This window comes from Lathamus discolor, chromosome 10 (assembly GCF_037157495.1).
Source record: "Lathamus discolor isolate bLatDis1 chromosome 10, bLatDis1.hap1, whole genome shotgun sequence".
NCBI classification, from domain to species: Eukaryota; Metazoa; Chordata; class Aves; order Psittaciformes; family Psittacidae; genus Lathamus; species Lathamus discolor.
This window is the reverse complement of record NC_088893.1, coordinates 6,409,673-6,432,791: the sequence shown is the minus strand read 5'-3', so window position 1 is coordinate 6,432,791 and position 23,119 is coordinate 6,409,673. Positions and strand designations below refer to the sequence as shown.

The following is a 23,119-nucleotide window of genomic DNA, read 5'->3' as shown; positions in this document are numbered from 1 at the left end:
ATCAATGATCCGGAAAAGTGGTGAATAATGAAGTGACAGTGTTTGCCTATGTGACAAAATTATTCAGGATCATGAAATCTAACACTGACAGTGAAAAGCTCTGGAGGATCTTCTAAGACTGAGTTACTGACAGTGAAAGAGAAGATGAAATTCAGTGTAAATACATGTAAGGTAATGTCAGTGAAGGTGAGGAAAAAAGATCCAGAATGGCAACCAAGCTTAAACAGACTATTAGCTCTGAATTAGCTGCCTCTACTCATCCAAGAGCTCACAGAGCACTGTGGAAGGTGCCCTTGGAAATTTTCTCAGACCTGTACCCAAGTCAAAAAGCAAAGTGGATGTTGGGCATCGCTCAAGAGTGAGACAACAGCACAGGAATTGTCATCGTGGTCAGCCACAGTCCATCTTTGTTTTGAATGCCAAGTGTATGTCTGATCCTGGATCTCAAAGAACACAGCATAAAGAAACCAACCCCCAAACAAGAGAAAAAGCTGACCCAGTGATGTTCCTGATACCAAGATACTGAACAGGCCAAGGTTATTCAACTTGGATAGGCTATGGAAATCTAGCCCAAGTGTTTTGGAGAAAGAAAATTGGAGTTGGTGGCTCCCTCTTTCTGACATTACAGTAATAAATGAAAGCATCAGGAAGCAGATTTAAAATGATGACTTGGAAGCACTTCTTCCACGCAGCAATTCATGCATGTCAAACAACACATGGTGTGCTCAAGGTGGACAGGACTGTCAGCGGCACAGACACAGCAGTCTGGCTGCCACCAGCAGCCCATGATGCTCCAATGAGCTGCCATTCACAACCGTGCCAGAAGCACTCGGTGCTGGGCTGGTTTTCATACTCTTTGCTGTAGTGCGTGTTGCTGGTCACTGGCAGAATACCAGGAGTTGCAGGTGTTTGGTCTGCCCCATGGTGATGGGCCCAGGACCCTTTTATGAGGGTCCAAGGGTAAGCCACAGGAGAATCCACTGTGAGGGTTCTTCAGGTATATAGCTCAAATGCTCCTCGATATTGGGGGCTGGAACTAGATGATCTTAAGGTCCTTTCCAACCCTGACTATTCTATGATTCATCACCCAAATCAGAGCCGCAGCCCATCTGGCCTCAGCGGAAATGCTGTACCCAGCTGCTTCAGGTTCAAATCTAGTATAATGTGTGAGAATGCAGCTAAGGAGCACAGCAGAAGAAATCTTTACTTTTCCCCTGCACATAAGGCAGAGGAAAAAAATAATCTTTTATTATATATAAGCACCAGAATTATTCAAACCAAAATGTGCTGCAGGAGTCAGGTCTACAGACAGAAACTCAGAGGAACAGATGAAAGTGTGTGCTGTAGAGCACTGAAAGGATGCACAATGAGAGGCCACCTCTGCTGCTCCATCTCTGGAGGCCAGGCAGGAGGGGCTGCTGCGAGTCCTGCTTTCAGCTGAATTCCAAAGTGCTCCCTTCTCTTCGGGATGCTGAGGTAGCACTCGGCTCCCCAGTGCTTGGCTCTCCTGTATGCAGCATTTAATTCCTTCCTTTCTTCTGTTTTCCAGAGAGACACAATTAGAAATAACCCGTCAGAGGAAAATAACTGAAACTCACGCTCTGTCTAAAAGTCTATTTCAAGAAGAAAGAAGATTGCGTGTGAAGAAAACACTCACCAGTGAGGTTCGACATCAAAAGGATGTTCTGCATGGGCTAAATAGAAGTATTCATTTTTCATACATGCCCAGATTCACAGTGACACTGGTTAGACTTTCATACGACCACACTTTGTTTACTTAAAAGCTTGAAGGAAGGGAAAATGTCACAACTGCTCATGTAAGGCTGCCTGTGCACCAATCGGACACATCCAGCATGGCTGTTTGTACAAGCAAAAATCTCCCAATAGGCCAAGAAGCGTTCGCATAAATCATCTGCCCAATCATTTAAGAGGCTGAATAATTCATAGAAAGGCAAATGTGTTCACAAGCAATTCATATGAAGAGCTAGGAGCAGCGCTGAAGGAATGGATTTGCTGTTCGCTATGTCTGTGAACCTGAACATGCTTTTCTTCGGCTTCAACTTTCACAAATGTGGAGCGGTTCTGTAGGTCCATCCCTCAAAATGTCACTGGTTGTCACCTACCCCGAAATACTGGTTCACTCCCTCTGCCTGCCCCAGCCTATGAAAACGACAACATCTCCACAAGCAGTGGTCCTAGTTAGTGTGGCACATCTGAATTACTTAATGGGAGTAATTTTGTTTCTTCTTTCTTCATTTCTTATTTCTTGAGGCTCATGATGGAAGCACAGAACTTATTTGCTTGAGCTCTACAGCTCTCAAAGACTTGTGTCTGTCCATGTTGAGTATGTCTGTGCTCTGCCTTTTGTTCCTCTGTTTCTCCAGCTGTGAGATGGTGAGGAACTTACTGAGCAACCGGGAAGTTTTTTGGTATCCAGATGGAACATGGGATTTATATCAGTCAAGCTCTACTTCTTACCCCTACTCCTATTTGAACCTAAGGCTGGTGGGACAGTGCTGGGACACACAGACAGACAGGCAAATGTGCTGGTAGTGCTGGCTCTACCTTCTCCTGCCCCAAACCTTTACCTCCAGCACCACCAGCAGAGGTAAGGGGATCTATCAGGGTCCTCTCATCTAGACAAACAGTCTTTAAGAGGGAGATAATGGGAACACCAGTCATCCAGGAACATCCTTGATAATTTTAAACACATCTTTTTGGGGAAAACTCAGAGGTTTTGTTGGTTTGCTGTTTTATTTGTTTGGGGTTCTTTTTCTAGTGTCAGGCACAGCAGAACCAGACTCATTCTCTTTAGTCTTGCATGAGATGTGAAGTATAAATAGAAGCAAGAGGATTCCTACAGATATATATCTGTACTCAGAAAAAGATTCTGTGCAGCTTCAAGTAATGCTGCGTGCTCAGCTATCAATTCTGTTTTCCAGGATCCCTTTACAGGTTCTTTCCTAAATCCTTTGAGAAAGTATTGCCAGGAGAAGCGTGTTCATCTTGCAGCTGCCTGGATCCCCAGGCAACAACCATTTCTAGAAGTCGAAACCGCCTTTCCCAAGGAGAGAGTTTCCTTAGCAGAAATGAGGCTTCTTTAGAAGATTTTAGAGCCAATTCCATCCTTGGACTGATCCAGGGCAACGATCTTCACCAGTCTAGAAGCTGCCCTTGTCCTACTGTCCATCTGCATAATGGGCTGCTGATGCACCGTGTGTGCACCTCTCCCTCTGCGCCTAGCCCTTGCTGTTAAGAAACAATAATTATACTGAAAGCTGATGAAATATGATTACATTTTTCTCTTCGTTAAACATGATATAGAATCATAATTCACATATATAAAATAGTTTCATTCCTTTTTTCCCCTGTTTGCTTTGGAATCATTTCATGGTGTCGACAATGTAGGTTTAGCAATGCCGTCTCCTCCTGCAGAGCCAGTCCGCCGCCAGTACCCTGCAATTTTAATGATCTAATCTGACAGCCAGTATGCTTTAATTTAAAGTTTTATTAACGACCACTTTCTACCCTCAAAGACTATATTAAAATTTGTTAATGGAACGGGAGATTATAAATGCCCCACTGCAAGGCCCACTTGTGCTGTTCTGCACCACCCCCTTTAGAATTCACAGCAATCCTATTAACTCTTCTTTATGTTTTGTATAGGTCATTTTGATTGCAGGGTTTTTGTGTACTTCCCTTATGAGATAGCGTTGCCTGAATCGAAGCATTTGAAAGAATATAATTTTACAAAAGATCACATATTTCAGATTCATTATCCTTCAGCACTGAGCTTAAAATTAAATTTCTTTGACTTACTGCAAAGTTTTTGAATCTTCTGAGGGAATGGGAATGAATTCCAGGGGCAGCATCAGCCCATGTGACTGAAGTGACAGAATCCACCCCAACCACTGTTGATAGAGGAAGAAGAGAGGAGGAGGACGTAAAGACCTGTGCCACTCATAGGCATAAAGCTGCAGGATCAGGACACTCAGTTGTCCTGCACTTGCTTGGAAGCATAAAGCCCTTCACACAAAACACCTCACACCCTGTTAGTATGTGAAGGTTGCCTCTGTTAGCCTGGCTTTTAATAGGCATCTTGAGACTCTTCACTAGGTCTCTCAGAGTACACTTGTGCATTAGGGCCCCACAGTCAACCGGCCATGAAAGGAATCCCCCATCCCCATCATTTGTCTTGTGTAAGGAGTCAGTAAAAGCATCACCACTCTCCCAATATGCACAGGTCCCAGCCCCAATGCTTATTGTTTGTCTCAGGAAATGCACTATTAATCATTTGTTCTATAGACTTAATTTCTCACAATTCTCCCCTCTTTATTTTCTGTTGCTATTGTTCCTTTCTCCTGCTTAAACATTTCAGCCACCCAGAGAAAAGGCAGAAACAACATCAGGTTCTCAAGAAACCAAACAATCAATCAGTTCACCAGCTTCACAATGGGACTCAATGGGAGCAGCAGGGCAGCTGCCTGTTGTTTGAATATCACTCACCCGAAAGGCTTGGCTAGTATATAGAAAAAGCAGTTATTCACAGGAAAAAAGAGGTAGGTGAAGGACACAGAGGGGGATTTCTAAGTGGAAATTTTTACATTAGAGATGTTTACACTTGAGCTACTCATCTGGCCTCCTTCTACAGCTGATGAAAAGACACTGAAACGTAGGGTGCAACTCATCTGATGCATTTGAAATATCAACCCTAGGATAAAACAAACTAGCCATGCTGTGAAGTGCTCATTTCTGTCCAGCCTCCCCTAAAAATAGCCTGAACAGTTGAGTGGGGTACAGCACAGACCACTGAAGTTAAAGAAAACGTACTCCCCTCTTTGTAAGGAGTGCCATGACCAGATCCTCAAGGAAAGGGTTTTCCTTCTGGCAGGTAAATCCTACTGCCCCACTCGCTGGCTGCTCCACAGTTCGTATTAAGCTGAGTATAATCAGTGGCAAGAAGAGCACTGGACTGGATGGAACATCTGAGAGCCACACAGTCCCTCTTACAGAAGATTTATAAGATTTATTGTTTGCCTACCTCCTGTTTGGCTGTGACAGCCCATGGTGTCTAATAAATTGGCATCACCAGTGGGCAGTCAGCTCCTCTCCATCTTCCTTTCCTTACTTTCATATTCATTATCCTACATACTGTTGTTCTCTGCTTAAGTCCCTTGAACTGCTGGAGAACTCCCCTACCACTGTGGCATTCACATACTCAGTCCTTGGATGATTTCCCTACCATCACTTCCGTACCACCACAGCACCAGACTCTGAGCCCTGCTCCTTTCTCCCTTTGTCCTCTGAAATCATTCCAAACTGTCATCAGCTGTGCAGTGTGAGGCCTCCAAACCCACCTGTGGCAAGGGTGAGGTTCCTTCACTTGGGAGCACTCATGTTACTCAGTGGGTAGGATCTCCCCACCTCCACCTCCAGCTCCTCACAAAGTTGGGTAGACCTTCCTCTGGTTGACACGGTTTAGCCACTTTTGGTTTCATTCAGGCCATTTTCCATGGGGACGTGCAGCCAGCGTTCACAGTAGAAGTGTAGAGAAAAATCACCGTATCTTGATGCTGTGTGACCTGGAGTCAATGGCACTGAAATGCTTGGTGGTGGGATGTTCAGCAAGTTGGGTATTTCTTTCTTTTAATGACTTAACAACCTTAATACGGTTTCCTGTCGCTGGCTCCTCCCCAGCCCTTGCAGCCCCATCTGTGAGTGTCATCACTCTTGGATCCAGCCCATTTCTGTGCCATGACCTTGCCCTCTTTGGGTCAGCAGCCTGTTACATGGTCAGGAAGGACGAAGCGGCTCACCATGTCAGGAGCACGGCTCACCAGCCTCAGCATCCCAGCTTGCACATGCCAGAACACGTGCCATGATTTCATGCTCTCACCCACACCTAACAGGCTACATTAAGTTGGTGTATTCATTCCATTCGCTCCCGTAAAGATCACCCGACCAGGGCACGGGAACAATAGTGCATGACTGCGGAATTCAAGTCAAGCTGACACGAATTGTGGGCACGCAGTGCAGAATTTCTCTTTTGTGAATATTTGTGTGTTAAAGTTGCAGATTTGCTTTTTCACCATATTTGCAATAGCTCTGCTCAAATATTTGTGGAGACTGAACACAGCCTAATTGAAATTCAGTTGAATTCAAATTAATATTCATGATTCTTCCCCCCCCTCCTTCCACTCTTCATTCAGCTCTAAATGGAAGCAGCTTCCTGCTGCGGAGGGGACAGCTGTAAGCTGGTAGACTCCTGTAAGGGTGAAAAGTTTGGCAATCCACTTTGAATTCCTTGCAGCAGCTGCACGCTGGATGTCACTGCCATCCCCAGCGTTCGCATGTATTGACAGGCAGGGCTTGAGCTCCATCAGTTTGTGCCTGTGCTGGATGGGTGCTGATTGCTGGAGATGCGCAGCACCTCGCCCTGCATCACTGCTTGCGCCACCTGCTCCTTCCTCCTTGGCACCCAGCTCCCGTCACAGCGACGGTGCCCTCTGCGCTGTTGATCACCCCAGCTCACAGCTCCAGGCCCCTGCAAGCCTGCCCTCCAAGAAGCAGCCAGCCTCCCACTAATTTAGCTCCTGTGAGGCATGAGCTTGCCATCAACACAGCGCGGCTGGGACTTCTCCAAGAGGGAAGGGCAGAGATTTGTAGCTCTCTGGAAGCAGAGAGGGATTTGGGGACATTGTTTATTTGTAGCTGTGCAGGAGCAGGGCTGAGCTCACTGGGACCCCAAACCCACCAATTGCTTTCATGATCATCGATCCATCAAAGGTGAAGCAGAATATGATGAAACCCCACACCTCTATAAAGCATCATTTCCAGACCTTATCCACTTTTCTGTGTCTAGTCAGACTGCTGCGCTTTGTCTGCCACTAAGGAAATCTTGCACAGGGAGATTAGAGATGCCTGGCACAGTAAAACCTTCCTCCAGTCACCCAGGAAACATAAGACATTTTTCTTCTTCTTTGGAAAAATGTGGAAATTGAATTGGAAGCTCTACACGGATGCAGCTTTACCCAGATAAACTCAGACTGTCAGGATGCAGATGTTCCTGTGGACTATTATGGCTCTCATGCTTTTCAGAACATCCCAGGTAGTCTGCAAGTGCTTTTCATCAGGTGTTTATGGTCCCCAGCAAAGCACTAAGATAGAAATATTATAAACTACACATTTAACAAGAAAAATACAGGGATGGTGAAAAATACCCAGAGGCATTGCAATGCTTTGAACGATCTCAGAATCATCTCAGACGATTTTTTTCCTGAAGGCAGGCTTTTACCACCACTGACCCAGTAGACAGCCCCAGATAGTCTGTTTTCCCCTTGATTTTTAATCTCTTCTATGCCTCGTGGCTGCAACACCTAAAGGAAATGGGGGCAGGTGCAGCAGCAAGGCAGCTTTTCTCCTCAGGTACATAGGCAGCAGAGCTAAGGCAGGAGTTCTTGGAGCAAAGAGGCTTTACAACTCCCCAGCGTCGTACCCCTTCCCTGCTTTAGCAAGGAGAAAAGCAGAAGACAAATTTATCACACCTCTAAATACCAGTGTAGCTGAACACGGATTTTAAAAGTCACCCTAATGCTACAGCCCCAGTCAAACCTTCGTGGCATATCATCACCACAAATCATGGTTAGGGAGTCCCAAACACCATGTTTGCATTTCCATACCTTAGCGCCTTGCTGGAGATAACCGTAATGCCCTCAGGCTGCAAAACTCAGCATCAAATCCCACAGCAGAGCAAAGGAGAGCTGGGAGGAGGGATGCCCAGGATTTAAAATATCCTGTTTTCAGGGCTATGATTTTATAACAAGGTTTCATGTTTGGGTGGAGAGTTTCCACTCTGATTGCGTCTCATGAAAGTCATTGTCTAAACTGGAACACAGGCACCACTGGACTGCATTGGTTGAGGGATCCCTTTAAGCCAGAATATTGTCTCTGGCATCAATTCTTTCAGGACAAGCAGGACCCCTAAAGTAAGTTGATTAGAGACGGCTTATCACCAAATTATCTTTCTTCTAACCCCTCCAATGTTTGTACCCCTAGATTCAGGGTTAGGATGGTGGCAGTACGCTGGGGTGCCACAAACTGGGAAGAAGCAATGGTCCAGGTGAAAGAAATCACCCGCAGTATGTTTGTAATCATCTCAGTAGACAGCTCTGTGTCTGAACATCATGGGTGGGCTTCCTTTGGAGGAAGACTCCTATGGTAATGGGCTAATTCAGGCTAGCAGGGACCTCTGGCTGTCACCTAGCCTGACATCATCCCACCTTTCTTAGATGCCTGCCTTAGGGTGGAAGGAAATGTTATTTGAAGGCACAGCAAGCTATCTTTTAGGAAGCAAACTTGAGGGGAATTGAATCATAGCCATGTACTGTGCCTTAATATACGTGCACAAAGGGTTGAGCAGGCAGCCTTAAATCTGAGTAATTTTTCTGCCTCAATACGTTTGCTGTATTTCCACTTTAGCTGCTCTTCCTTCTCCTCTGGGGAGATTTCTAAAGGAGTGCCAGGCAGAAGGTGCAAGACCGAGACATCTCTTAAGCTGCTGCTGCCTCATCTCTGTGATTGTGAAGTCCTGCAAACAGAAAGGGAATGAGACAGGGTAAAAGGAGTTAATGAAGAGCAGCCCAAGGTGAGACGGGTCCCCCCCATGCCCATGTACCCTCAGCATCACAAGGATGGATCTCAGCATGCAGTGACCGTGTCACCCGTGTCTCTGGCAGCACAAGGCTCACCAGCAGCAGTTGCTGGGTTTCTCTGTGTTTCTTTATGAAACAGAGGCACAGCAATTGCTGCTGCCCTCCAGCCCTCTGATCCCGCACTTGCTTTGGCAGTGAGATGAATATTGTTGCAGCTCACCCGGCAGCTCAGCCACTGTATTACTGGGTTTCTTCAAAACCCCTGAATGTCCCATCTAGAGCCAGTGACTTAATATCTTTTAAATTACCTATTTGCACCAGCGCCTCTTCATTTGATACCTTAATCCTTAATAGCAACTCACCTTTATTACCAGAAAAGAGCAAGTCAAGAGCAGATTTCTCCCAACATCCCCTGAGGTGAGAACTTATGAAATGAAATCATTTCACTTCTCAGCCGTGTCCTCATCTTCCTTAATTGTTCCCTTTAACTCCTGGGGAGCCAGCAGACCTGTCTCGTTCCTTTGCAGGCTTTCCTCTTCCTGGCAGACTTGAATTATCTATTGTTTGTTTCCATTCCTACCAAGTCTTGCTATTTCTTGCTGGCTTCCTGTTTCCCCTCTTTCATGCTGTATTTTCTGCCCCTGTTTGTTGACCTTGTGAAGGTTGGATTTCCATTTTCTGAAGGACCATTGTGTGGCCCAAACACCTTCCTGAACCCTGCCATTTACCTGCCTTTGCTCCTGCCTTCCTCCCGTGCTCGCTGATCAGACCCAGGCAGGCAGTTTGAGCTTTTGGTACTGTCAGGTCCTGGTATAGCTAAGCATATGCTGAAATCTCATTAATGGCAATTGAAGCTGAAGCATGTGGTTAAGTACCTTGCAGAAGGTAGCTGTTTTGCTATGTCACTCCTTAAAGAGCATCCGTGCCAAATCTCAGCATTTTAATCTCTTTACTTCTGACTCTTGATGCTGAAGCCTGGTTTCCTCATTCTGTTGAAATCTCTCTGTCTAAAGGTTAGCATCACTCTGATAGGACTTGATCCTCTTCTTTCCTGAGGATGATGAACATAATTGCATTCTTAACAAGCGAATTAAATTATAGCATGATATCTCTAACAATGAGAGCTCTCCCCGCACTGTGCTGGAAGGAGCCTGCGCTGTGCTTCAGGATGAGTGAATTGCTTCCATCCTAGCCCATGCATTATTGGGACTTTAAAAATTATGTCTTATTCATCTATTGATGACAGTGGCCTCTTGGGTGTAAATTGAAGCAATTACGAAGGATCATGCAAATTAATCAATTATTTTCAGATTATTACATTCAAGCCGTAGTCTTGCTCTTCGATTTCGTTAAACTCTGCTCTGAGTCAATTTCCAAACCTCCAAATTAAGCTATTTATTAGCTAAGAAGATATGTTACAGAAAAAAAAGTTACACTCATTAACTGAATAGTAGAAGGGGTCATTTTAAAATGGGTTTCATACATAAACTGTGATATATAAGAACAGAGAAGCCAGTCCTGACCCCAGTGTGAGCGGGATGTTTGGGATCATGTGAAACACAGCTACATAATCCCAGCTCCATGCATAAATCTCAGTGCAGCCACAACATTGAAGTCACAGCGCTTTAATGGAGAGGATGATGCTGCTGGGAGTCGGGGCACAGAGGGGACCCCAGGGGCCAAGGGGACATGCTGCACTGGTACTGTGATGAGACAGATGCCCTCTGCTCCTGCTCGCCTCGGGTGGACGCTTCTTGAGCCAGCCCCATCATCAGCTCTGGGGTTTCCTTTGCTGAAAACCTATGGAGAAGGTGGCAAGGACCCTACAGCCCCAGGGAGCCCTAGGCTAGGGACAGAACCCTCCTCAAAGTGCCACAGATGCTCCTGCCTCAGCTCCTAAATTCCCCTCTGAGCTGTAATTGTCCATCCATAATGGATTATCATGGCTCTTCCATGAGTAGCCCAATTAATGCAAATACCAATGATAGCTAACAGGAAATAAAATGAGGATTAGGAGGAGAGCTGAGGGGCTCCATCCCATGATCTCAGCCCCGTGGATGCTGTGCAGGCAGCACTGCAGCCGAGAAAGCTGCCTGGAGGCTCTGCCTGTGGCAGGGTGAAGCCCACCACTTGTGCATACTCCATCCTCTGCCCACCACTCAGGCAGAGGGGTTACAAGGTGGCTGAAGGCTTTTGAGTTTTAATTTAAGTGATTCTAAACCAGCTTTGGGTTTACAGCTAATAAGACATTACTATGCTAATTAAATTATCCATGGAGTGGTATAAAGAGGCCTTCCTGAAGTTTAATGGCTGTGTAAAAGGTAACTCTACTTGCAATGTAATTAATTCATGGAACAATAAATGTAAAATTAGATTCTTATTAATATCAGAGAGGCTTTTCCTGCATCAGGGATGATGGGGGGGGACTGATCATTTTTGCTTTCAATGTGGGAGAAAGGAGATGGCAGCTCCAAAAGCAGCATCCCTGTGTCCACATCTCCATCCTGGCCACCAGAGCCAGGCAAAGATTTGCTCCCTGCTGAATCCCACAGCCCACAGGCTTCCTCCTAGCATCACCTGGGCGAAAGGAAGCACCAACACAATGAACTTTCCTATGCATGCTCTTCTGGGACTGCTCAGATGAAGGGTAATTAATAAGAGCATAGATCTTCCCCAGATATGCCAACCCTACTTGGGACTCAAATGACCAGGGAAAAAACCCATACAGCAGAGCCTCCTCTTGAAAAAGCAGGAGCTCCAGCTAATCAGAGAATCACAGACTAGTTTGGGTTGGAAAGGACCTTAAAATCATCCAGTTCCAACCCCCTGCCACAGGGGCCGTCATACTAGACCATGTTGCCGAAGGCAATTTTGGTCTTCCCCAGAGCTGTGAAGTCTTCCAAGCACAGAGAGGGATGCAAACCTGTGTTTTTTCCTGGAAAATGACAGGTATGACCTTGCAGCTCCATTGGACCTCAGAGGAGCTGCTGTGCCTGTCAGCAGCACAGCACTCCCAGCACACACGCTGTGATCTGCTTCGCGATGTCCTGGTGGGTCACCCCACCAGCTGCTCTGCTGCATCGGCCCCTTAGCATCGCAGAAACCTGCCAGACCTGAAGTGTTTCTAACCTCAGATGCTGGGTTGCAGTTGCACATCAAGGGGGAAGCATGGGGGTTTAAGCAGAGCACCCCAGAATCTGCAGGGTTTGGCAGCAGGGAAACAAAAAGGCCTTTACCCACCACCCTCACAGGGAAGAACTTCTTCCTTATCTCCAACCTGACCTTCCCCTGTTTCAGTTTTGAACCCATCACCCCTTGTCCTATCGCGACAGTCCCTGATGCCCTACGATCTCTGGCATCCAACAGATCAAACCTACCCTCTGGGTCTGTCTTAGCTGCAGGGAAATGGTGTCCTTGTGGGAGGACACCATGTCTGGGCAGTGCCATGCTGGACTGTGGTCTGTTTTTGCTCCGGCTCAGCATCTCTCCTGGCTATGGGTACCACTTCTCTGTGCAGGGAGATTTCCTCCCCCTGCACGTATACCTGTCCCTCACCCACGGTCTGCCCATGGTCCAAGCAATGCCAGGACAACAGCTCTCACCGTGCTCAGAGCAGAGCAGCTAAAGCCCACAGCTCCAGCCATTCTGCCTCCAGGAGGACAGATGACATGCATGTGCATCACTTCTTCCAGAGGGATTTTAGTACAGAGTCAAAGTGAGCTCCAGAGCTCCTCCTCTTTGAAGCTGAGCCCCAGGGTTTCTATGATAAGCGTTTCTCTGGTTTGGGACATACCTTTCTGGAAAGGGTGATGAGAGTCAGCAAATTCCAGCTGAGCATAAAGCTCTTCAAAACCAGTCAGAGTTTACTGGAGCTCTCATGAGGGGAGGAGCAGAAAGCCTGCAGCAAATGCCAGTTGTGAGAGCCAATTCTGGTACGTATAAGGGAAATGAAGCTGCGGAAAGTCAGGATCGGCACCCATGGGCAGTGGGGAGCTCTTGGGATGACAGGCATCATGGGAGCATCTGAGGGTTTAATGTGATCCAGGAATGAGTCAATGTCCCCGGAAGCCCTGCTCCTAGCCAGGAGATGAGTAACAGCATCTCCTGAAACACAGCTGGGAGTTTACCCAACAAGGATACAGGATGGGAAACAGTGCAATATCTTTCTTCTGCTGCTGGACCACACTGCCTCTTGTAGTTCCTGCTGCTTCTTCTGCTGACCTGAGGGTGACTTGATGTGGCAGTGATGCAGGAGAGAGCTGAGCATGTTCCCAGTGCCATCAGAGGCTGCTTTGTCACTGGGGTCCTTTAGAAATGCCTCAGGGGAAGTGAGGGGATTCCAGCAAGAGGAGCAAATTGCAAAACCTTTGCTCAGTTTCCTGCCCACAACCCCGCTGTTGGCCAGTCGAGGCTGGCCATTAGCAATTAATTGCCTTTGTGGCTTGTTCATTACAGCATCTTCCCAGATCTGTGGCACAAAAGCTGCACATTACCCTGCTGCAGGTGGCTGAGCAGCCTCACAGCTCGCTGCGCCACAAAGGGCAAACCTCATGCTCCTTCCAGCCCTGCTCCTCTCGGCACACTCAGGATGTCCAGGCAGACAACATGTGCATGGGCAACAGGCAAAGCAGGGTTTGTCTTTCCACCAAGTCAACGGTGACAGCATCTTCTTGTAGCCAGAGCAGTGTCCAAGGCAGCTCACAGGTAGGAGGACAGCAGGACATCTTCCTGTGGTTGCAGCTCAGTGAAGCATCCTTTGAGCTGTAACCTGCAACCTGCTCCCAGCTCAGCAAATAAATAGAAAATCAAAACAGGAAACAGCCATCAGAAATGCCCGTTTTGAGGACATGGATCACACTGAACTCTGCAGGGTCCTGCCAGTGATGGGATGGCAACAGACTGGATTTACTCTGCATTGCAGGTAGGGAAGTGCCTATTCTCCCTGCTCCACACCTCCTGTTTCAGCAGCTTCCCGTTGTGATTCCTCTGATCTCTGCTCCAGGCAGGTGTCATTGCTGGAAGAGAACACACAGGGGCTGGGCCCCAGTGCATCGACAGGGCAGCCTTTGGGGTAGAGTTTGCTCCAGGAGCCAGGCTGCTGCCCACAGTCACTTATGGTTCCCAGTCCTGGGTAAGGAAAAGGAAACAGAAGCACAGGAGATCTTCAGTCATCATCAGAACCAGAGAGGTTTGCAGTTAAAGGGGTGGCACCCTGGTTTATTCTGACCCTGAACTCAGCTGGATCTAAAGCTCACTCAGAGTGAGAGAAAATCATCTGTATCGCAAGGCACGGAGCGTGACAAGGGGAAGCAAATCTGCTCCCAAGACCCTCAGTGCCATCAGCATCCTGGCAAAAGCCCAGGGCTTATCAGGAAGGTTTGGAGCAGGTGGGCTTGTATAAGTGTTTACAGAGCACATATCAGAGACAGGCTCTCGCTCAGGAGGATATCTACAGAGGGGTCAGTTCCCAGGTTTCTTCAACACTAACCCAGGACTTGCTCTGCAGAGATACAAGGGATAAATCCCTGCTGTGTGGCCCCACAATGGCCAGAACAGCTCCTGGCTGACAGGGAAATGGTTTTTTCTTTTCCTTTTTCTTTAATTCTTCTGTCCCTACTAATAAATTATCCCATTAGGACATAACCATATTTTCTGCTTTCAGAGCCTTTCTCTTTTCTCTCCACAGAAAGCCTATTCAGGCAGATTTAAGAAAAAAAAAAAACTATTACAAATCCCCGGCAAATCATTTCCCCATCTCAGACTTGAGAGGAGAAGCAGCATTCATTTCCTTTCCATTTCTGCACACATAAAACACTTCCAGCTCTGGTCCAGCCCCAGCTGACTCACTGAGCTGGAGAAATGTGCATTCAGACGCAAGTATGAGCAAAGAGCGCCTGGGGCGGAGGCAGCCTGGGGATGGCACTGGGGGGGAAGAGCTCTGAGGCAGGGATGGGGCTCATGCGTGACATTCCCTGCCTCGCTGCAGGGAGGTGGGAGCAGGTGCCTCTCCTCTCCTAGCAGCTTCTTTGCCCCTTGAAAGTGGCTTCCACAGCGTTTCTTGGCTGGTCTCTGTGGGCTTTCTCTAAGGAAAAGGATGTGGCAGGAGCTGGTTTGCCGCCCAGTCCCTCCATCCCATCAGCACCCACTGCTGGGGAGGCAGGAGGAGCAGGAGAAGCAGCCGCGGGGACACTGCTGCTCCTAACCTGAGCTGGCAGAGAGCAGGAGCCAGGCTGGTGGCAACTGCCTTTCCCCTGTCTGCATCCCCAAGCCCATCAGCTGGGGCTCTGCCACACCAAGGGACAAGGATGACGCCGCTGTGTCCTCCCGGGCTGTCCTTCCCAGGGCTGCCCACAGCAGCAATACATCTGTTCCTCTAATTTTTAGTTTCTTTTTGTTGCCCCAAATCTGCACCCAAGGCCAAACTACAGAGCAGGGGAGCTGGGACTGATAACTGTCCAGCACACATGCCAGGGGTCTTCTTCACCTGATGGAGCTTATCCTCTCCAGAGGCACAGGAAAGCTTGCATACAGTGCCATGTCGAGTGCAGGTTGATGAAATCTAATGCATTTTCCTTCCATTTTAAAAATAAATATATAAATAAATCTGTTATCTTCCCCAAAAGAGACAGCAGCTTTATCTTACTTGATCTTCCTCTGGTAAAGCCACATTATATTCTATTCCATTTCATATTTACATTCACGCACCTTCCTTCCCTTTCTGTTACTGTTTCCTCTGTCCTAAACCCTCAGTATTATTCTAGGCCAGCACAAAGCAGTAATTTGAGGTTACATTTTTCTTCTTCTTTAGCAGCAAGACACTTGTTCTTCAGTCAGATGCCACTAATTAGATTATATCAGATTCCTTACAAATACTTTCCTCCTCATCCGTGCGTATGTGACCCCATTCACCCCACTGCTGCCCCTCTGCAGTGCTTCTGTGTCCCTGCACTGATTGCAGAGGGAAAGCTTCAACCATCCTGAGGGCTTCCAGTCCCCTGTAACTAACTTTAAAAGCCATCAACCAGGGGCTCTCTTCCCATTGCTTGTTGTGACTTTCCTACCTTGCTGGCTTGTCTGCAGATCCAGGCGTGACGCTGTTCCCTGTCCGTGTGGCACAGAGGAGCTTGTCACCATGTTTCATAACAGCCTCTGTGAGCTGGACTGTGATTGGGAAGAGCCTTTCTTCCTCGCTCCTGCAGGGAAATTAATTTCTCTTCAATGTGCTGATGTTGGGATAATTTGCCCGTGGACCCAGCAGATTTGCAGTCAGCAGCCTGCCCTGGTCAGTGCCAGAGAGCAGCGTGTCACGCCAGACCACGTCTAACGCCTTCTGAGTGATGGGGCTTTGGTCTTGGAAAGGCACCCAGTGCCATCAATCCTTCATGAACTCCTCTGGAGACAGTCCATGGGAGAGGCGAGGAGCGGCCAACAGACCCCCGCTGCACCCACCCTGGTAGCAGGGACAGTCACAAGCAGGAGCCTTCCTCTCTGCCAGGCAGTTTGGTCCCACTGTGCTCAACCCTCTCCCCAGCAAAGGGCTTTTTTCTCTTCAGCCAGTTTCTAACGCATCTCCTATGAATAACCCACCGTGGCAGCCCGCTGGCTGGCACGATGGGCTTGAGCATCACAGCTCAGAGGGAGAAAGTTGTGCTGACCCCAACTAGGGTGAAACCCCCGGGGAGCTTGGCCAAGTGGCTGTCAGTAACAGCTCTGCAGATATTCGTGCCAAAGCAAACCAGCATCTAGAAGTCCTCTGGAAACAGCAGCTGACTCTCAGTCAGGAAGCCAGCTCAGCAAAGCCCTCGATGCTGCCATTTTTGTACTCCATAAAGTGTCTCTGTCTCTACAGATTTCCACTCACCCAGATGGGTTTTGTCTTCAGCATCGTCACTTCTGGTGGATGCTGTTTCCAACATCTCTGGAAGGTGACTCTCCCAGGCATACTGGGATTCCCATGTTCCCAGTGAGCTATTTCATCTGAGGGAAAACCAGCAGAGGTGCAGACCCAGCCAGGACCACCTCTTCCTTCACTGAGTAGCACCGCCCTAAGGAAAGCAGAGAAACAAAGGCATTCAGAGTACATAAAACCAGGTTCTGAATCACTCTCTGATTTTCTAGGAGCTTCACCACTCTGCTCTTGCTCACACTGAGCCCATCTGGGGAACTGAAGATCTACCTAAATATCACGTCCCCTGGCTCAGTAGCATGGAGGCAAGTAGAGACACGTTCCTGTCTGCATTTGGGTTGCCCTTGACTTGTGATCACAGCCATAACTTCCAGCTAGCCTGAGGAGGAATGTTTGTTATGTGATCTTCAATTAAGAGATGTTCTTTGGCAGGTTGCCCCCCTGACTCCTGCCCTCAGGATACCCTGGCACGCAGGCTGTACTGACAGTGCAGAGGGTTGCAGGGTGAACTGGAAGGCAGTGTGGGAGGACCGTCACCCCAGAGGGTGATTCCTATGGGAAGGGTCATACCAAAGGCAGAGGAAGCTGCAGGTGTGTGGGAAGGGAGCACATCCCACTGTCATCAGTTAAAGGGAGAGGGATGCTGATACAGCAGTCCCAGCCACAGCTGACCAACAGCTATCTGAAATAAAGAGCAGAGCAGAAATCCGCGTATGCACTCTTGTTATCCAGGTGCCCTTATCCTAGTAAAGCCCTTAGTCCATAGAGCAGTGTGTTTGGTGCTCCTCTGTCCTCACTGACCTTGAGAACTTGCTGAGTGTTTTGAAGTCGGTAGAGGAAGTAGCTGGAAGCTATGGTAGACAGCTCAGATCTTGCCCCTAGACACCAGAACTGTGTACGTCATATGTGGGAATAGTAAAGTTTTATTCCTGAAAGGTGGGAATCCTCTGTTTCTGTGCTTACTCTCAGGTATCCATCAGAAGGATGGCATAGAACCAGTGACATAGCCTGGGTAGCTGGGAACTGCTCCATCCACAGCAAGGTGTCCCTGCTTGACGTGACGAACAATGAAGGGAATTTCAAGAACAAGGTAATAGAGAACCTATCAAGGAAAGAGCTGGGTTTTTTTTTTTCTTCCAGTAATTGGACAAAAGGTGTTTGTTCTACGCTGAGACCTCACGGCAGCAGTCAAAGTGGGTGAAACCGAGTTTAATGTTCTCATTAAGGCATTGAGATATTTTTATGCACCTGAGAAAAATGTCTTTTCTAATAGATGCTGAGAACCTACATAGGGTGAAAAGTTCTGTGAATAAAGAGGCAGCTAAAAGGTTTCCTTTTAAAGTGCTGGAATGCTTACGGCCCTCTCCAGGTCGCTTGGCACCGGAGGCATGCAGGTAGGTAGCCAGCACAGGGGGAAGCTCTGGAGCACAAAACTGTGAGGAATATTCAAAAGCAGTGCAAACAGCAGCAGAGATTTCTGGGTGGTGGCCACTGCAGATCTACAGCACTGTCACAGAGCCCAGTTTAAGTTGTCACATGAAAATGCTTTGAATAGACAGGCTGCCTCTCCAGGAAAGTTCAGCTTTGATCCTGATGGGGAATCAAGCAGCTATTGCAAAGATGCGAATTTATGAAACTCCAGCACCTGGTGTGCTCATGTGTAGGGAGTATATTAAGAAATCATAACATCTAAGAGCACTCCCAGCAGCGGGAAACCTGACCAAATTGTTCCTGTGTGCTCCCTTCTCCAGCATCAGCAAGATCTGAAGATGCTGCTGAGCTCCCTGCCTCTGCTCCCGGCATAGGAACTGAGGGACCACGGCAGCTTGGACAGCTGCTTCGCAATGGGTCTCCTCAGTCAATTTCCACATAGCCCTCCTTGCCCCTTCTGAGGGATTTCTAAACTCAGAAGATGGGTTTGATTTGAATAAAGGGGAGGGCTTCCCTTTGTAAGTAGAGAGCCCCCAGAGAGCAGAGTCTGGCAGCAGGGAAACACAAAGTCTTTCTGCTCAGCTCTCCCATCAGCCACTGTGTCCTCAGAGGTGGGTCCTGTCCTGCTCTGCTCACAGCCTTCCCAGGGGCATTGAGTTCCTACCCCAAACCGCAAGGGAGCTGCCTGTGTGCTGCTCCTCATTGTTGTCCCCAGGGGCTGCAAGCCTTGGGGGTCTCCTTCAACATCCCCCCAACCCATCTGTCCCCACCACTGAGGACACCACCACATCCTTGAGCACAGCACGCACTGGGGATGCATGACAGGTTATCCTCTAGCATGTCCTCTAGGGAGATCCCAGTGCACAAAGGTATGGGACCCCAAGGCTGGTCATGCCTGAGCAGCTTCCCTAAAACACAGAATACGTAACTGGGAAACAAGCCATGTGGGCACACTGGCACCAGCCAGCAGAACAGCCAGGAAACAGCAGGCATGAAATGTCTGGATCCTGTGATATGTCTCGTACCTCATGTTCTCTTCTCAAGGGAAGAAACCCTCCAGAAGCAGGAAACATAGTGATTCCCTCCATACAGACATTATCAGTCCATGATGGGGCTGGGTTGGTGCCTGCTTTAAATAGGCAGCAAATCTGCCCAAGGGGTTTAGGGATGCCCCTTGCAGCTGAGCCACCCAAAAGCCTCATGCAGAGCATGCATGTTCCATTGCAGTTACCCTGGAGCTGCCTGCCTCCCAAAAGGCTGCTCTGAGCCTCCCCAAAAACCAGACAGCTCGGGGAGGATAGATGGATGGAGAGAGGTGACCCCATGGAAGACCCCCTTTGGTCTTGTGCTGTGGGTGCAAAAGACGTCTGTCTTCTCCCATCCAGGTTCTAGGCTGACCAAGCAGCTCTTCCACACTCCAGCAGCCACACTGGCCCTGATCCCAGCTGCCTTTTCAGGGAGCAGCATCTTCCCATATTGACACCCATGCCTTGCAGAGGCACAGTGGGACTGATTAGCTTTTGCCCTGCAGAAAGCAAAGCGGACCCTCTGTAACCTCATTCTCTTTGCCCAGGACCGGGTCTGGCCAGCATTTTGTAAGTGGAGAGAGCAAACAAGCTGGGAAACACTCACTGCTGAACCCACCCTGATAATATTTGACCTTGGAGCAAGATCAGCCCCCGTTGCCCCTGCACAGAGCTAGGGAAAGGCAAATCCACGGTGTTCAGCAAATCTCTTTGTATAACAGGCTCATTTGTTCTCAAGAATTCATTTCAGAGGGATTCAGTGGCATTGAAAGAGGTGGCACTGGTAATTTCACTGCTCATATTCAGGATGTAGCACTTCATCCTTTGCCCTACAAGTGGGTTACCCTGTGAATTGCTCTGTGCTTCGAGTGGCAGAGGCTGAATAATTTTGGCTGCGGGACACGGGCTGCTCTGCAGAGCTCAGCTAGCGCTGAGATTGCATTGGGGTTCACCACCAGCACCGGGAGCTCATAACTCCAGTGCTACCGTGGCTGCAAATGACAGAATTCTCAGAAAGCTTCATGTGGGTGCTCGAGCTCCTGACATAAGCTCTGAAGAAAACTGAGACCTCCTCCAGCACAGCGCAGCAGATGCACGGTGTGCCACTTCAGTCCCCAGGAGGCTCTCGAAAAGAGGGAAAAGGAGATGAAATGTACTCCTTATTTTTGCTGACATGAGGAGCTGTTTGGTGAAAGAAGGGGCCCTGGCTGAGGCATGAGTCTCTCACACATGGCATCTCCCAAGGCTTGTGCAGATTCATGTAGCCCTTGCACCCAGCACAGTGCAAAGGCCCTGGGGACAAACCTTCGTGCTCCAAGACGGGTGAGAGCCTCAAATACACAGCTCCTCACATGCTAAGTGGAGAGATCCAGCACAGGGGCAAATAAGACAGAGAGGGAAACCCCACTTGGGCTTGGCTGGCAGGTCTCAGGGACCTCTGTGTACGACTGGAGCTCACCAAGGGTCTACAGGCGGTTGCAGATCTGCTTAGCAAGCAGGCTTCTGGGGTAGGAGGGAGCCCCCCATCATCACTTGTGCCCCGCTGCGCAGATGTTTGGAGCTAGCAGCACTCTTCTCACTGATGGACCCCCTGAACATGCTGCCCACGGGGCAGAAAACAGGAGACCTCCAGCACAGTGACACTCCAAGGCCAATCCACCTGGTGCTCACCGCTTGGTTCTTGCTGTACCCTTACTGCTGCTAATCCCTTTCTAAATACATTGGCTTACACTGGGAGGAGTCTTGTAACACTTAACTACCTGGCCACCGCTCTCTCTTCAGCCACTTTGCCTGGTTTTGGTAGGGCTGGTGCAGCACTCCTCTGCTGCACCCAGGGCCTGCAGCACAGCTCCTGCAGTGCGCAGCGCAGCCTGGCCAGGACAGCTCTCCCCACGTAGGCATGGGAGACTTTCCCACCCGTTGTCCTAGTCTGCCCGGGGCAGCTCATGACCTGGAGGGTTCTGTCATGAGAAGCCCCTTGGGATCCTATTTATTTCTGCAACAAGACCTGAACTACAATAGCTGTTAACTCCAGGCAACCAAGGATTCAGGTAATGGCAGGCTAAAGTACATGGTGCAGCCTCGGGAGGGAAGCGGTTTCAGCAAGCACATTACTGCATGTTAAGCCCTTGCTATCCCTGCAGCTTCATCCCAGGAGGACTGCTGGCAAACAGATTTCACAATTATAGGAGCAGAAGAGAGAGCTGAGGGCTCCTGAAACACAGGCTTGTGCTTCTGCTATAATGAGCTGACAGGCGGCTCACCTCTATTCTTTAGCCGTTTAGCCCATGTAAATAGGAAATCTGCTCTTCCTCTGCTGCACAAGATCTGATGCCCCAGCCCCATACATATGCATTGTCCTGTCACAGCAGTCTCAGGGTCTGTCCATCCCTGGTGTGACAGGGCCACAGTGGGAAATAGGGATGGCTGATCTTGTGCCAGCAAGGTCAGGGCATCCTGGTGCTCACCAGCTTCTTCACCAAGCAGTGTGATAACACGCAGGGAGTCTCTCTGGTCCCTTTGGAAGGGCAGGGTGTTAAGGCAACATGTCAGAGCAGTGGGGACGGAGTCCCAGGAGGACAAGTTTGGGTAGAGCAGCCCAGAGGTGCTCTCAAAGAGAGCTTCACTTGCAGCACAAGCTCAGTGGGCAGCAGAAGGCAATACTGGGGTTTCACAGGGTGGATCTAACGCGTGGAAAAGACACAACCCTAGAAAACAGCTTGGGAATGGGCCAGGCTCCTGATTTCATGCCCTGGACAGCGACGGCCTCCCTACAATTTAACACAGCCCATGCCAGGGTGATGAGGTTTGACAAGCCATGATTTGAGAAAATCATCAGTAGCATCCAGCCCCCTTCTTTTGCTGTAAGTTGTGTCCCTCCTACCCTGGCCATATCCAGCAAGGTCTCACTTGCAGTGAGGAGGCCTGAGACTGGGCATGCATGGATCTGCATCGGATCTGCATGCTGTGGACCCCTGCTCCATGCCAGGCTCCCACCACTCCCTGTCCCTTTGCAGGCTCACATCAGCAGCTGCTTTCAGGGCTGCTCCTAAAACCCACCGCACATCTTCAGGTGACCATTGCCCAGTGCGGCTGCAAGGGTTACCTAAAAATAGCAGAGCACAAGACCTGCCGTGAGGCATTTCCTCTTCTCTCCCTTCCTCCCTCCTCCTGGTCTGTCACCCCTGCCGCCCTACTTACTCCCTGCAGCTCTTCCCTTTGCTTTCCAGGTTCCCACTGTGCCTGGGACTGGGCAGTCCCTGCACAGGTCCAGTCTCCATCTCTGCTGAGCCCATGGGCTTTCCATAGCGTTTCTCCAGGTCTCTGGGACCCAGCATGGCGCATGTTATCTGAACCACATCCTTCTTGGGATTCAGGCAAGAAAGAGGCCTCTTCCTGCCCCTGCCTGCAATTCCTCTGGGTCTGCAACACACAATGGCAGCAACTACAAACTCCTGCCTGGTAGGCTGAGTGCTTTCTGCCCAAGGCTATTGCTCTCCAGGTGTTTCACTCCCATTGAATTTGGCTTCAGGGTTATTTCCCCCACAATACAGGAACTGCATTCATCAGGGCTGGTTTGCACTGTCGCTTCCTACCCGCAGCTCCCGTCTCTCGGGTTCCTTTTGTCTTTCACTTCACACTGGAGTTTGCATCTTCTCCCAGTTAGGATTTATCTGCAAATGTAATTAGTGAGCTGCAGACTCCAGTGCTTTACATCGTTACTGCTCCACCAGTTTGGATTTAGCTTGTCTTCCCACCCCCCCTGACTCCTGACTATCAAGAGACATCAAAGCCTGTTGAGATCTGTACACAGATGAGAAAGTTAACCCATAAACCAAGCCACATAAGTGATTTATTTCCATTCTCCCTATTCTAGGCAACTTTCTTTATCAAAGATGTGCCTGCTGGTTGCCAGGCTGCAGACTGTGTGTCAGTCACACCTTGAACACGGCTGCTCAGCATCCAGCACCATCAGTTTTATTCTCCAGCATCTTTGCACCAGGCTGAGGCCAATTTCACAGGGCATCCGACTCACCTTTCCTGCTGCGATCTGCCCTCGACTCCAAGCATTACCTACCATTAATTTGAGCCACTAGACTAGGCTG

At 48.9% G+C, this 23,119-nt stretch overlaps 1 long non-coding RNA gene across 1 annotated transcript; it reads right to left on the bottom strand.

The window, feature by feature from the left end:
• Window positions 1–1,884: 1,884 nt before the first annotated feature.
• On the bottom strand, window positions 1,885–5,230 carry LOC136020046 (uncharacterized). Its single transcript, XR_010615173.1, has 3 exons — window positions 5,042–5,230; window positions 3,820–3,911; window positions 1,885–3,249 (listed from the first exon to the last, which is right to left on the bottom strand). It is a non-coding gene; the product is annotated as an uncharacterized LOC136020046 (long non-coding RNA).
• Between the last annotated feature and the right edge of the window lie 17,889 nt (window positions 5,231–23,119).